The sequence below is a fragment of the Ostrea edulis genome, chromosome 1 (genome assembly GCF_947568905.1).
Source record: "Ostrea edulis chromosome 1, xbOstEdul1.1, whole genome shotgun sequence".
Classification (NCBI taxonomy): Eukaryota; Metazoa; Mollusca; class Bivalvia; order Ostreida; family Ostreidae; genus Ostrea; species Ostrea edulis.
The window spans coordinates 38,997,776-39,011,788 of NC_079164.1; the positions used below are offsets into that span (position 1 = coordinate 38,997,776).

Genomic DNA, 14,013 nt, shown 5'->3' on the forward strand with positions numbered 1-14,013 from the left:
GTATCTATATCTATATATATATACTGTATATATATATATATATATATATATATATATATATATATATATATATATACACACAGTATAATCTGTCTAAACCGGCTATGTGTGGTTCCAAAGCAATTGGCCGGTTTGCACAGAGTCCGGAGTGCAGAATGTTGACAAGAATGAGAGTTGCTTCCCTTGTATTCACTATCTATGCATACGTGTGTAATGATTGCTAACGTTTTAATATATCACAAAAGAATACGCAAGATCGTAAATACCGAGTTAGTGGAACTCTCTTGTAAAGAAGTCCGGAAAAGCGTGTCGATCTTGGGATACAGGAAAAATGAACTTCTGAATTTAGCTCGCGAAGCTATATATTTTGACGCAAGCTCTTCTCAGCTTTGGGAATTTCCTGGCTGACAGCAGTGGGAAAAAATCCACCACATTTCCATTAAAATATATCAGTTGTGGATATTTCTGCGTATTATATTTCTTTCCTGAATCATTAACTACAGTCTACTGCAATGCAATGACAGTACGCCATTGTTAAAATCGGGTAAATCGATCACGACAAAAGTTGCAGAACTGGTATTATTTACCAACATGCCCAAATTCTCGCAAACTCTGAGTCTCGCGAGACTTTGAAAGGGGAAAGTAAAATTTAAAACCAAGACAGAAAAAGTAGTCGCGATCTTGCGTATTCAAAATGCAAAAATATAAATGTCAGTGTTTTATTGTCGTGCTCATTTGAAAAAGTTTAAATTTTTATTAAACAGTTTAAAATCTGGGAATTATTCGCGCAATTTTCTGTTGGTAAATTGTCGATTTCGTCTACATCATCGCCGTTATCAAGTGCTACATTATGTACGTTCGTCAAGTTTGTGTTGTGTTCGTTTAAAATTTGTCTTTCCCAGCTTTCATTGTAAATGTATCGCTTTCAACTGTCTCAATTTGTGAAACGGAAACTAATGTAATGCCGAGTGATCGACTGGACATGGCGAGTTGTGCTAACTAACTGCATATCATCACTGTCTGACTCGTCGGAGAGCTCCGAGAAGTCCAGGGGAAACCCTGCTTTTGGAAAACATAACAGGATTGTTGCCGATTTTGTTTCATTCCAAGAATGTATCGAATTCATCGATTAATTGAACTTTGTATTTTAATGTCAGTTCTCGTCTCTGTCGTTAGGGGGAGGGTGCCATTACCTCGTGCGTGGTGCTGTCATAATTGAAAAGTGCACCCCCTAAAATCAGGTTTTATTTTAAACTGATCGCGACTCATCGCCAGTTGAACTCTTTTACTTACCTATGGCTTCCCTTGAGACACCCTTTGTGTACACCGCGTGTGATCGACCGAATACCGACAGGTTGGTCATCGTGGGGTGGCTGATTTAAATGCGATAATTAGAGCTAATTACGAGCAGTTGGGACCTTGTGTACACCGAATACAATCGACCGCAACAATTAGGGTGGTGTATCATCGAGGGGCCGGTTTACACAGGATAATTAAAGTTAATTGATAGCAGTTGGGACTGTGTGAGCCGGCCGATATACAGAATACGCAGTATCCGGAGTACAGGGAATGTATTAATAAAGGATTTGTTAAAGAAATGTTAGGGACTATATTTTGTGGCCGGAATTGACAGAGCGCCGGAGTACTCAGAGGCCGGTTTGGACAAATTATACTGTATATATATACAAAATATATATATATATATATATACACCACATATCCACATATACACATACATATATAATTAATTATTTTAAGTTATACAAATTATCTATAATTAATATAAAAAAAAATATTGATATGAAAGTTTTGGGTGTCTTTTATAGAAGAAAAGAAAACAGGTTAGAGACAAGAGTTTGAAAGGAAGAAAGAACGTCATTTAAAGAGATGCAAAACATAGAGAGAAACGGGGCTTATCATAGCTTATAATGAATGTTCAATTTTTGTAAGGCATTTTCCAAACATTTTTAAAGCAATACAAGCTGTAACTGACGGTATTTTTTCAACTATCCAATTATTCACCTAATAACACCTACCGGTTTAACTAATATAATCCCCAAGATCTGGGGGGAAAATTCTGCAAAATAAACAAGGGAATATTGTTTGCGAGCACACCTACAATGAGCGTTTCGTATAAACCGCCATTGTGTCGTATACACAGACATGGGAACGATGATTGCCGAACATAATCGGGTTGTTGAGACCAAGGCCATTTACAAAGACGGAAACCGACGCGAGTAACTACACGTGTCGTTTGTTTTAAAATATTACGCTGTTTCATGAATGACTAGAAATACTATGTAAGTGTAAAAAGGTAATAATTACGCAAATGTGCCACTCAAATGAAATTTTGATTGTGAATTTTCTATAAAATTGGCATGTTAAACTGTTTACAAATCTAACACGTGCTCAGTGCCTCTCTTTCGCTTTTTTGTGAACTGGTGACCTCCAAGGTCAATACACATCGGAGGTTACGAGCAGGAATTACTGACAGGATGACAATGATTCATGAATGTATATTTTCTGCTGATTTGATGGGTTTATTGCTTCAGATTCACTTTGATTCTATTAAGTTATATATATTCAATCACATATATGTGATTATATTGACTATTTGTTCTTTTATTATTTAATTTATTTTCCGTCAGTTACAGCTTGTATTGTTTTAAATTCGTTGTACTTACAATTTTTCAGTAAAATAAATTTTTCAACGTATAATCTACTAATTACATTCTTTTTTAGGGTCTCAAAACTCAACCTCTTTGAGGGAGTGAACTTGTTTGTATAAACATAGTATTTAATCATTAGAATTACAAGATTTTCCAGACGGTGTAATCTAGCATTTTCATTTTACCAAACAAAATTGAATTTCTGCTTGTGTTTATATCATTATCTACCGGTAATGTAAACTTTAACCAATTGTCTAGCTCAAACCAAAAATCTTTAATTAAAAAACATTCTGAAAACAAATGATCTAATGTCTCTGGCAATTGATTTCAGTAAGAGCATAGTGTAGATTCTTTAATACCACATCTATTCAGATAGTAATTTGTAGAAGATAACATGTGAAGCATTTGGAATTGAAACCACTGCTATTTTCATTCTGCAGTTGTTTTAAAAGGAAGCATATAAATAGTATCCCATTCTTTTCTGCTAAAGTTGATACCATTTTCAATCCATTTATTTTCAGAAGTTGGATAAAAAAAATTCTTTGATATACGGATAACTCCGTTTACCTGATCAAGATATACGGCTCACGGCGGGTGTGACCGGTCGACAGGGGATGCTTACTCCTCCTAGGCACCTGATTCCACCTCTGGTGTGTCCAGAGGTCCGTGTTTGCCCAAGTATCTATTTTGTATTGCTTATCAGAGTTATGAGATTGATCGCTGTTCGTTATTTTCACCTTTCATAAGGACATTATACAAAGCTTTGCAACCTTTCTTAGATTTGAATATTAATTCAATAGTAGAGGAATATCAAATAATGTAATCTTTTGAAATAATCTTATTGTTCTGTTGCATATATTTCTTTATTGCTGTGACAAAACCAGAAAACTGTAGGAAGTTTACTTTTCCCGTAGACATACATGTATCTTTAATTTCTGTAAATGACATAAATGAATTGTCCATATTACATAGGTCACCAATGTGTATTATATTATCCTTCGAGAACTCTTTACAGGGTTTGTAATTCATCAATCACAGATGATCACATGCAATATTTTGACGATTGTATTTGTCTGCATTACTTATATCAATCCAGCTTTGCAGAGTATCGATCCAAAATATGTTACTTGTTTTGTGTTTTAACAACTCTTAGGTAATTGAGCCAAAGTTCAAAAGGTCTGACACTGAAATTCCAAACGAAGATTCAAACAACATTTTCCATTTAAAATTTTAAGCTATGATTAATCTTCTGATCCAACTAGATTTTAAGTGTAATGATAAAGTTGGTGTAGTCTATCATTTTTAAACCACTATTTTTGTAATTTTGTATAATTGTGTTCTTTTTTTATTTTCTCTTCTTTATAAACCATCCCAGATAAATTCAAATAATTTTTTTGCCAAATATCTTATTAAATTGATGAGAAGGGTTTGGTAAAGTTAATATCAATTTTACCAATTGGGGTTAATTTTCTTGATTTCCACTGAAAAGGTATTTTGTGTATGCTTTTTAGTTTTTTGTTGTAATTCATATTTATCATTTCGTCAAGGTTTATAGAGAATCTTATTCCTAGGAGTTCAAATGAGGTTTGGTTCCAATCAAATTTCCTTCTTGAGTGATGATCTACATCTCTTGAAAACATTTTACTACTTATCCACATCAATCTGACTTGAGAATCATGGATATTTTTAATCATTACAAACATGTGAACTCTTTTACTACATGGATTGTTGATAATAATGCATGTATTTATTAAACTAACAAATCTCCATATAGTTATAACCCGTTTTATTAATTTTATTGAAGAAAAACGATTTCCCTTCACAATTCGTTAATTTCTGTAATCTCGATCTAATTAATGTAAATAACTCTTTTAATCAACGTACCGAAAAGTGCTATGTTCTGTCTGAAATGAGGATGGAACAGGAGAACAAGTGCATGCATCATTTTTTATTTTCACACAACTACCCTGAAATTGTTAACCATGCTAAAATATAAACTGCATATAACTTTGATAAACACAACAGTCATTAAAATAAGTTTGGCCACACCCGACAACTAAAACCTAATCCTGGGAATATGGAATTTACAATTTTGGTAATGGGTTACCTGTGTATTTATTCTTAATTTTGTGTCATTAGCATTAACGCTAAGACAATGCTAAAGATCATGAAATCTACAATTACGCCCCAGACATCGATCGGTGCACGCTTTACCCGTGAAACAGCAAAAGTAACTTCACTAAAACTGAATTATCCCTGTCTTGTTTCCATTGTGTTAGTACCGCCCATGCGATAACAAGGTGGGAGGAGCTCGTTTTATCACATATGCGATAACAAGACCCTGTTGATAATAACCAGACATGATTCCTGAACAACTAAAGAAAATCACTGTAAATACATGTATGTGACAAGTAACAGATATACACATACCTATGACGGGGTTTTTTTCCCAGTCAGTAATACCACCTTCACACTCACGGATTTTTCTTACGAGTCCTTACGGATCTCCGACTCGTAATCAATCGCAAGCATTCGTAAATCACTCGTTGGCATCCGTTAATAACTCGTCACAACTCGCACACACTCGTAAGGATCCGTGAAAGTAGGGGCAAATTTTTTGACATGTAAAAAAAAAATCACGATTGTCCACGGATTTCATTTACCGTAAATACCCGTATATAACTTGTAACAATCCGTAAGTATCGTAAACTGGTCGCAAGAACACGTAAACTGCTCGTAAGAATCCGTAAAACACTCGTAAAAACTTTTTTTTACGAATCTTTGCGGTTAGTTTACGATATGTTACGGATAGTTTACGAGTTGTTTACGGATTATTACGAATGCCTAAGTGATATTTACGATTTCATTCACGTCGGGTTACAATCGCTTTACGGATTGTTCAGAGTCATTACGAGCACTTTACTTACAGACACGATTACTTTACGAGTCGTACTTAAACTTTAAGATTAAGGAAAGGTATAAAAGACGCAAAATCTAACAGTTTCTTTCAGTTGTTATCAAGACATCAAAGAAGTTACACATCTTGCATACAATATACATACATGCTGTTACAAGTAATGTCAGTTGTCGAATGAGGATACAAAGCCAATTGCGAACACTTTTGAGTCAAAACGTAAACAATCGTAACTAACTCCTAACTATTCGTAACAACACATTATCAACACATTAACAGGTCGTGATAACACGTAAAAGCTAAGCGAAATCGTAAATTACCGTAATATACTTGTAACAATCTCTAAAAAGCTCGTAAAATGTCGTAAATTGCTCGTATTTATCCGTATTCACTCGGAACAAATCGTAAATGTGTGCCGTAAATGCATCGCAAGAACTCGTAATAAATCGTAAATGGCCCGTAAATACTCTCAAAACGTTTTTAAACAGCTCTTTAAAGTGTCTGTATCGTAACAATCCGTGTACTTTTACGGATTTGTGGAATCCCGTAAGAAAAATCCGTGAGTGTGAAGGTACCATAATGTTAAATAGTTTTCTCTCTCTCTCTCTCTCTCTCTCTCTCTCTCTCTCTCTCTCTAATTCTCATTTTATAAAGCGTTTGCTAATGCAAGTCTTAAATCCTTTTCCTATTTTAATATATATTTGTGTTATACATGTTTTCTTAAAACATTTGTACAAATACAGGTATAGAATTAAATTCCTGAAAAATTATTTATAAAGCCACCAATATGTGATTGATACCGACAGGGATAATCAGTTTTCGTTAAGTTAATTTTGCTATTTTACGGGTAAAGCGTATTAAATTTTATATACATATGCATCGTCCGACGATGGTATATGGGAATCTACCATTGTATTGAATGTATGGTTCAATAAATGTAAAATGAGAAGCTTTTGAAATATGTGACAAGTCGATCATCTTCTAGCATCCTAGTAAAATTCACATTATCAAAGAGATGGGCGGTCCTTCTCTCACTCGTGCGTTCCGCGCACTCGTGAAAGAAGGATCGCCCATCTATTTGATAATGTGAATATTACTCGGATGCTTGAAGATAACCATTACTTATCGGAAGTTAAAAGCGTTCAATTGTTGAAGCACGGCAGAGCAAATACAATAGAAGAGTGGAAACTTTCGAGGCTACCATTCACAACAATTACATACATACTGTATGTAATAAATAACTAACTACTGTATCCTAGTTTAATGGGTTGTTTTTTTTGTTGTTGTTTTTTTGTTGTTGTTTATTTTACGTCCCGTCGATAATTTTTCACTCATATTGCGACGTCACCAGCCGTAGGTATTGTACCACCAATTTAAACATATGCTTACGGCCGTAGCAGTGAGGGTTCTTTAGCGTGTCAACACCTGCCGTGATACGGGACTTCCGTTTTTAAGCTCATATCCGAAAGACCCGTGATTCTCACATCTAAATGTCGAGCGTTTGGCGAAAGAGCAAATTGATAACTTTAAAAGTGAATGCAGCTTATCAACAACAGTGGTTAACATGAAAGTTGTACAGTTCATGTTCCAAGTGCGGGGGGATATACCAACAACATCCAAAAGCAGAATGAGATACATTGGTACTAATTAAAATTGCGTAGTGATCTCCCCGGATATTAAACAAATTAATGTAAACATATAAATGGCACTGTAAAAAGGGGAGATCACCCAGAAATATATCATACATTGTTACTAAATAACGTTGCCTAATGATTTCCCCTGATATAAAACGAAATACTGAAAACATTTTAAAAAGAGAACAAAGTGTAAAAACATATATACAGTACAACCATAACGTTTGCCTTCAAAAGTAAAATGTCCTATACCGTACAACCATAAGTTGGCGTTCGGAAACAAAATACCCAGCGAACAACAAATGTCACACCTCGGTGAGCCTCGGGGAAGGTGGGTGGGTTAATAATTTGGCAAGTACTTTCTGCTGTATACAATGTAAAAATGCTCGAGTGACGCTATCTCTTTGTCGTGTAACCAAAACATATAGGGGTCATGTAGACTAAAGCCTCGAAAAAACGCCTAATAATACTATCACAATATTTAAATGAGGAACGTGATTGCTTAAAAAACTATCATTTTACAACAATGTTATAATGTACACAAGTACACTGTACTCATCAACACGTGTATATCACAATTTCTCGCATTTTTTTAAAAAACAAAGCTGTACTATTTTCTCATGTCATGATTTTAGTCACATCAAAGAAGGATATCTTGTACAAATTTAATTTGTCATATTTTCTATATATCATAGACTTACCACAAATTCCCAAGTTTAAACATTTTTCTCAAAATATGTTCAAGTTTCTACTTTGAATCTCACATTTATTGCAACAAGTAGATTGTGGTATTTCAAGAAATTCTTGAAATATCTAAAAACTCTCCTCAAAATAATGAGCTTAAAGAGGATCGCACCTGAGATTTGGAGAAATGTCAATTTTTTGGGAAGTGTATTTTTGATTTCTACATTGAAGGAGAATTAGGAAATTAAAAAAAAGAAGAAAAACTGGGATCACAATACTTGTTATTGAGCTACAGTGTTCTAAACATGACCTTTTTGAACTTAAAATTGACTCAAGATGTACTTAGTTAAATAGCAACACAAATCAGTCAGAATAGATACATAATCATGTCTTCTAACAATACAGATAAAAAGAAGTTTAATATGAGTAATAGAAACAAATATTGTCCTTTCTACACTTGATATACGAAACAATTCATGATATCAAATGTGAGAGTTTAAAAGGACTTATTAGGAGAAATGTCAATTTCTAAAATTTCACATAATTCTAAAGTTTTTGTCTTAAAATTCAAAATGAGACTTTAAAAAGTTGGAGTTAGACATCAAATTTTTAAATTATTGGCGAAAATACTGTAGTTTTATACACAATTTCGAGTAAATTAATTCAATTAATTGTTTTTAAGAATCGGTGTTCTGTTTGGAAAAATATATCAATAAAATTAACAAATTACAACACTAGTTCCAATTCTCAACTACTTGTATCATAAATTATAAAAATGAACTACACGAATAGGAGTATAAAGATAGAAGATATATTGGATGAAACAGAAAATGTAATATCATGCATTTTAAAAACATTTTGATTAATCAATCCTTCCGCCAAAAAGTATAGTACCTGCAAAACCCTTTCAAATTTTTAATTAACACATTTTTCAACTGGATAGGGTTCAGTAATATATATGTAATATGTTTGCACAAATGGGATCAGTATTGAAGCAGTAAATACTTAGTTGTAGCATTCTGCGCAGCTGTGATCAAAAGCTCAGGATCTAACTTCCTTAACATTCACATTCCTCGTTAAATCTTAAACTTGTCTATGCTGTTATTTGAACAGGCTCCTTCGCTACATATGCATATGATTTGCCACAAAGGTGCTGAATATTTAATAAACACTTCAATCAGTTCAGTCAAGCAATATATGCCATATTTTTCTCAAATTTTCAATATCTTTGATTTTTTTCCCCACAACATTTATTACTAATTATTTCTCAAGCATGTCATTAAAATCTGAGAGATGACAAAGGTAATGTAACAATATGATATAGGGCTATTTCAATTTTTAATATCTCGATCTCTCAAAATACGAGTTGGCTTAGCATTTTCAATAACAAGTTTGAAAAGAAAATATTATAAGTTGTAACAGAAACCCAGATCACATGAAAATCTCAGAATTTCTAACTTTCCTCTCTGATCAAGTTCTATCGACATGCCTTACGGTGTATAATATTATGTTTAATAATATATTATATCTAATAATGAAAATTTCACATCTAGCTCATGTTACTATTGCAAGTACTATGGGCGGCGGAAATGTTTTTTTTTTTAAAAGTTAATGCAAAACAAACAATTAATTTTCAAAAACATACTGAAATAAAAAAACAAACCAGTTTAAAATAAAACCAACAGACTCCGTTGCAAAAACAACCATCTCCGATTCAAAACCTACAGACGTAAACTGAATTGACGCTAGATGGTGTTAAAAAAGACCTAGGTTATCTAAATTAACGCTGTTTGGCGCGTGAGTTTATCTACATATCATTATATGTGTACATATTTCGAAACGGAATTCCCGCGAAATTGCCACCCAGAACGCGACATAATAGAAGCGGCAAAACCTTTCTAGGTTGAACAGAATAAAAATATGCATATGTGTTTAGTTGTTGTTTTTCAACCTCTTTGTTTCTTTCCAATACAATCTAAATTCTAAAATTAGGTGTAGTCGAGAGAGCGAAAACCTTGACGAAAAAAAACTCTACAAAGATATGAATACTATAATTTGGTAAAAAAAAAAAAAATTACAAAAAAAGAGAGAGAGAGGGAGAGAGATCAAAATCTAAATATTCGACAAAAAATGTTTGGGGAAGGCAAAGACGCTTTTGCCCTCAAAGTCCGAGGGCAATTATATCATTTAAATGATGAAATACTTTATTTAAAATATTAAATAGCTCAGTATCTTCTACCCTATGCCTAATAATGATGAATGTTGATTACACGTGACCCCACGCGGAAATGGATGTACACTAGCCTACTGTTTAAACAGCCTATACGGGCGTGGACATACATCCCATAAATGAACTTGACTGGTCCCCTAACAGAGATTGCAGAATAGGTAAAGCAGTCTACCACTGTGCCATGATAACATACCAACTTGTAATCACAAATAATTTAAATTTTGAAATTAATTTATTTTAGTTATCTGTTCATTTATCATAGTATGACTATTGGTCCATTTTGTTTATGTTGGCTTGATGTATACCAACATGTTTGGTGATATCAATAAACATTGAATTAAATTTAATACTGCATTGTAGACAAGTAATATAATATTTGACTTAGCATTTTCAGTAACAAGTTTGAAAAGAAAATATTATAAAATATTTGACTGCGGATAACTCCGTTTACCTGATCAGGATATGGGGCTCACGGCGGGTGTGACCGGTCAACAGGGGATGCTTACTCCTCCTAGGCACCTGATCCCACCTCTGATGTGTCCAGGGGTCCGTGTTTGCCCGGCTGTCTATTTTGTATTGCTTGTAGGAGTTATGAGATTGATCACTGTTCGTTATCTTCACCTTGCATAATGAGAAAATGCCATTGTATAGATTTTAGCATTTTCGAAAGTGCCTCAGTGACCTATGCGAATACTATTGAATATGAAAATTAATTCAAATATTTGAGTATATTTTTCCAGACTAGGTTTCGATTATTAGGGGGGAGGGAATCGGTGATCAAGCACAGAAAGCCATGCATAGTACATGTGATGACAATTTGAAGAAAACATTTATCTTTGTTTAGCAGCTGAATTCCAACTTGGTCAGTTTGATAAACTTGTATTATATATATGTATAGGTATATGAGGTACATATAACTGACCTACCGACTGACATAAAGGGTAGCACGTATGAGATAACCCAGATGTTATATAACAGACATGTAGGCCTATGTATTGAATGTTTTTGAAACATAGTTTGCTCTTTATTGTGCATTTCGGGGTTGCACTTTTAGTTATCACTTATGAGTCATTTATGAGCATAATAGAATTGTTTCATATTTTATATATTTTTCAAAAGAATCTCATGCAAGGTGAAGATAACGAACAGTGATCAATCTCATAACTCCTATAAGCAATACAAAATAGATACTTGGGCAAACACGGACCCCTGGACACACCAGAGGTGGGATCAGGTGCCTAGGAGGAGTAAGCATCCCCTGTTGACTGGTCACACCCGCCGTGAGCCCTATATCCTGATCAGGTAAATGGAGTTATCTGCAGTCAAAATCAGTGTGCCAGGAACGGCTTAACAATCGGTATGAAACACGTCAGACAGCATTTGACCCAATGATAGGTTGTATTAACGAACTAGATCTTTATAACGACCATGCAATTTGCGAAATGCTGACTTCAATCGAGACTGTTGAAACGCCTGTACCATCAACTTGTTTGTCAGTAGCTTACCTCGATTTAAAAACTGACTATACGCAGAACAAGCTCTTGCATATCGAATCAGTTGAGATATGTAAACACCATATGCAGGTGATAATGGAATATTGCTACATAAATATGGGAAGTTAACGATGGAGAAGCTGAAATCATCCCGTTTATCATACAGTTGAATTGTCAGTTTGCCGTTAATGTCTACTTTCAATAAAATATCTAAGTATGAAGCAGAAGTGGACGTCTCTGTGGTGTCCTTCATTTCGAGCTCACATGGATATATCAAATCAACATAGGAATGAAAGTTATTATTGTTAATAGACAAAACGTCATCGATATATCTAAATGTCGAATTGAAGGCCACAGCGAGAGATTTTTTCTTCTCACGTAGAAGTTTTTTAATAAATTCGGCTTCATATGAATATAGAAACAGGTCAGCTAACAAAGGAGCACAATTCGTGCCCATGGTAATTACACCAGACTGTTGGAAGACCTGATCACCAAAGACCACGAAGATAAGGTAGATGCTGTACAGCAGGAAAAATTTATATATACATATTTTGTTAGATAATTTAATATATCAGTTATGAACAAAACTGTTAGGTTTAGTCAAATATTTGTAATAGAATATCCACAAGCCAAATCATAAATACATGTAGATACGATATTTATTCTCACGTAACGTAGAGTAGATCGGGATCGAGATTACACGTACATAAATGATTGAATGAGGTGCGAATGGAAATCGTTTTTCTTCACTAAAATGAATAAAATGGGTTATAAATGTATGGGTATTCGTTAGTTTAATACATATATGCATTATTACCAATACTCCATGTAGTAAAAGAGTTCGCACTCTTGTAATAATTCTGTTCTCTGTAACATATCAAGCTGAAACTTGCTATGTATCTCTTATATGACATGTGACTCACTCTAGATCATGTTGCAATTTTGATCCATTTCAATCTCTCTTGCAGGAGTTTTGCCCCTTTAATTGAAAATCAAAACTTTATATGGAGGGTGCATAATTTGTCCGGCTAACTCCTACAATTTGCAAGTGAGGACCTTTTCTACAAAATGTTTGTATTGGTATTGAAGATGTGCATAGGGCAGGGATTTTTATTTTCTTTAAATGTTTTAGAAAATTACAAGGCTGGTAGTCAATTTTGAGGAAATATTACATACAGAGTACATGCTTTGTCTGCCTAACTCCACCTACAGTTTTCAAATGAAAACCTTATTATTTCACAGAGTGCATGTGTATTAAAGGTGTGCATGGTACAATGATTTTAATTTGCTTCATTTTTTGAGAAGATTATAAGTTTTTGAATTTAGTCCGATTTGAGGAAATATTATATAGGGGATGCTTACTCCTCCTAAGGAACTGATCCCACCTCTGGTGTGTCCAGGGGTCCGTGTTTGCCCAACTATCTACTTTGTATTACTTATAGGAGTTATGAGATTGATCACTGTTCGTTATCTTCGCCTTTCATAGAAAGTACATGATTTGTCTAACTCCTTCCACAGTTTTCAAGTGAGGACCTTATTATTTTAATTTTCTTCCATTTTGAGAAAATTACAGGTTGCTGAACTAAGTCGTTTTAAATATATTAAATAAAGGACATGCTTTGTCCTTTTAAAACCTCACAGTTTTGAAGCTATAGGGCCTATGTAAATAACTTGGAAGATGTGTATAGTGCATGGATTTGCTATTCACAATAATTTTTGATTTTCGTTGATGTTTAAAATACACGTTTTAACAGGTTGTTGAACTTTGTCAAATGTGGGAAAATATTTACACACAGAACTCATGGTTTCCCAGTCTGCCTTGTCACAGTTTTAAACTAGAACCTTTTATTAATATGATTGAAGGAATTACGTCACAGCCTGATGATGGCTGATACTACCTGAAGCTGGTCTACAAATCATGGTTTCAAACAAACACCATATATACATCTATACTTCACAGGCATACTATGTACCGTTTTTGGTACTCTTGTTGTAACTATGCGTTGAAAGTCGTTTTTTCATAACTATGTGTTGACCATCTGTTTTTATTACTGCGCAGAACGTTGGTTTTACAACTGCGCGCAGAACGTTTGATTTCATAACTGTCCGCAGAACATCGGTTTTTACGACGGCTGCGTAGCTTCAGTTCTGCAGTTTCACATAGAATCGACATATGTACATGTCAATCGTAACTACTCGGCTATTTCCGTAACCGCAAATGAACCTCGTATGTGGATCGACGCCATCAGAGTTGGTTGCTACGTATACATAAACGTAACTATGACGTCACAGTCGTACGTTACACTATGGGCCTTCAAATGCATCTAAGATATATCATACACATCTAAGGTATTGTGCCACTATCAATTTCCACTTATATGTTTATGTA

At 34.2% G+C, this 14,013-nt stretch overlaps 1 protein-coding gene across 1 annotated transcript in view; it reads left to right on the forward strand.

Annotated features, from left to right (window-relative positions):
• LOC125657614 (uncharacterized) overlaps nt 1-14,013 on the forward strand; it is a 72,162-nt gene that overhangs the window by 3,466 nt on the left and 54,683 nt on the right. The window lies entirely within an intron of this gene.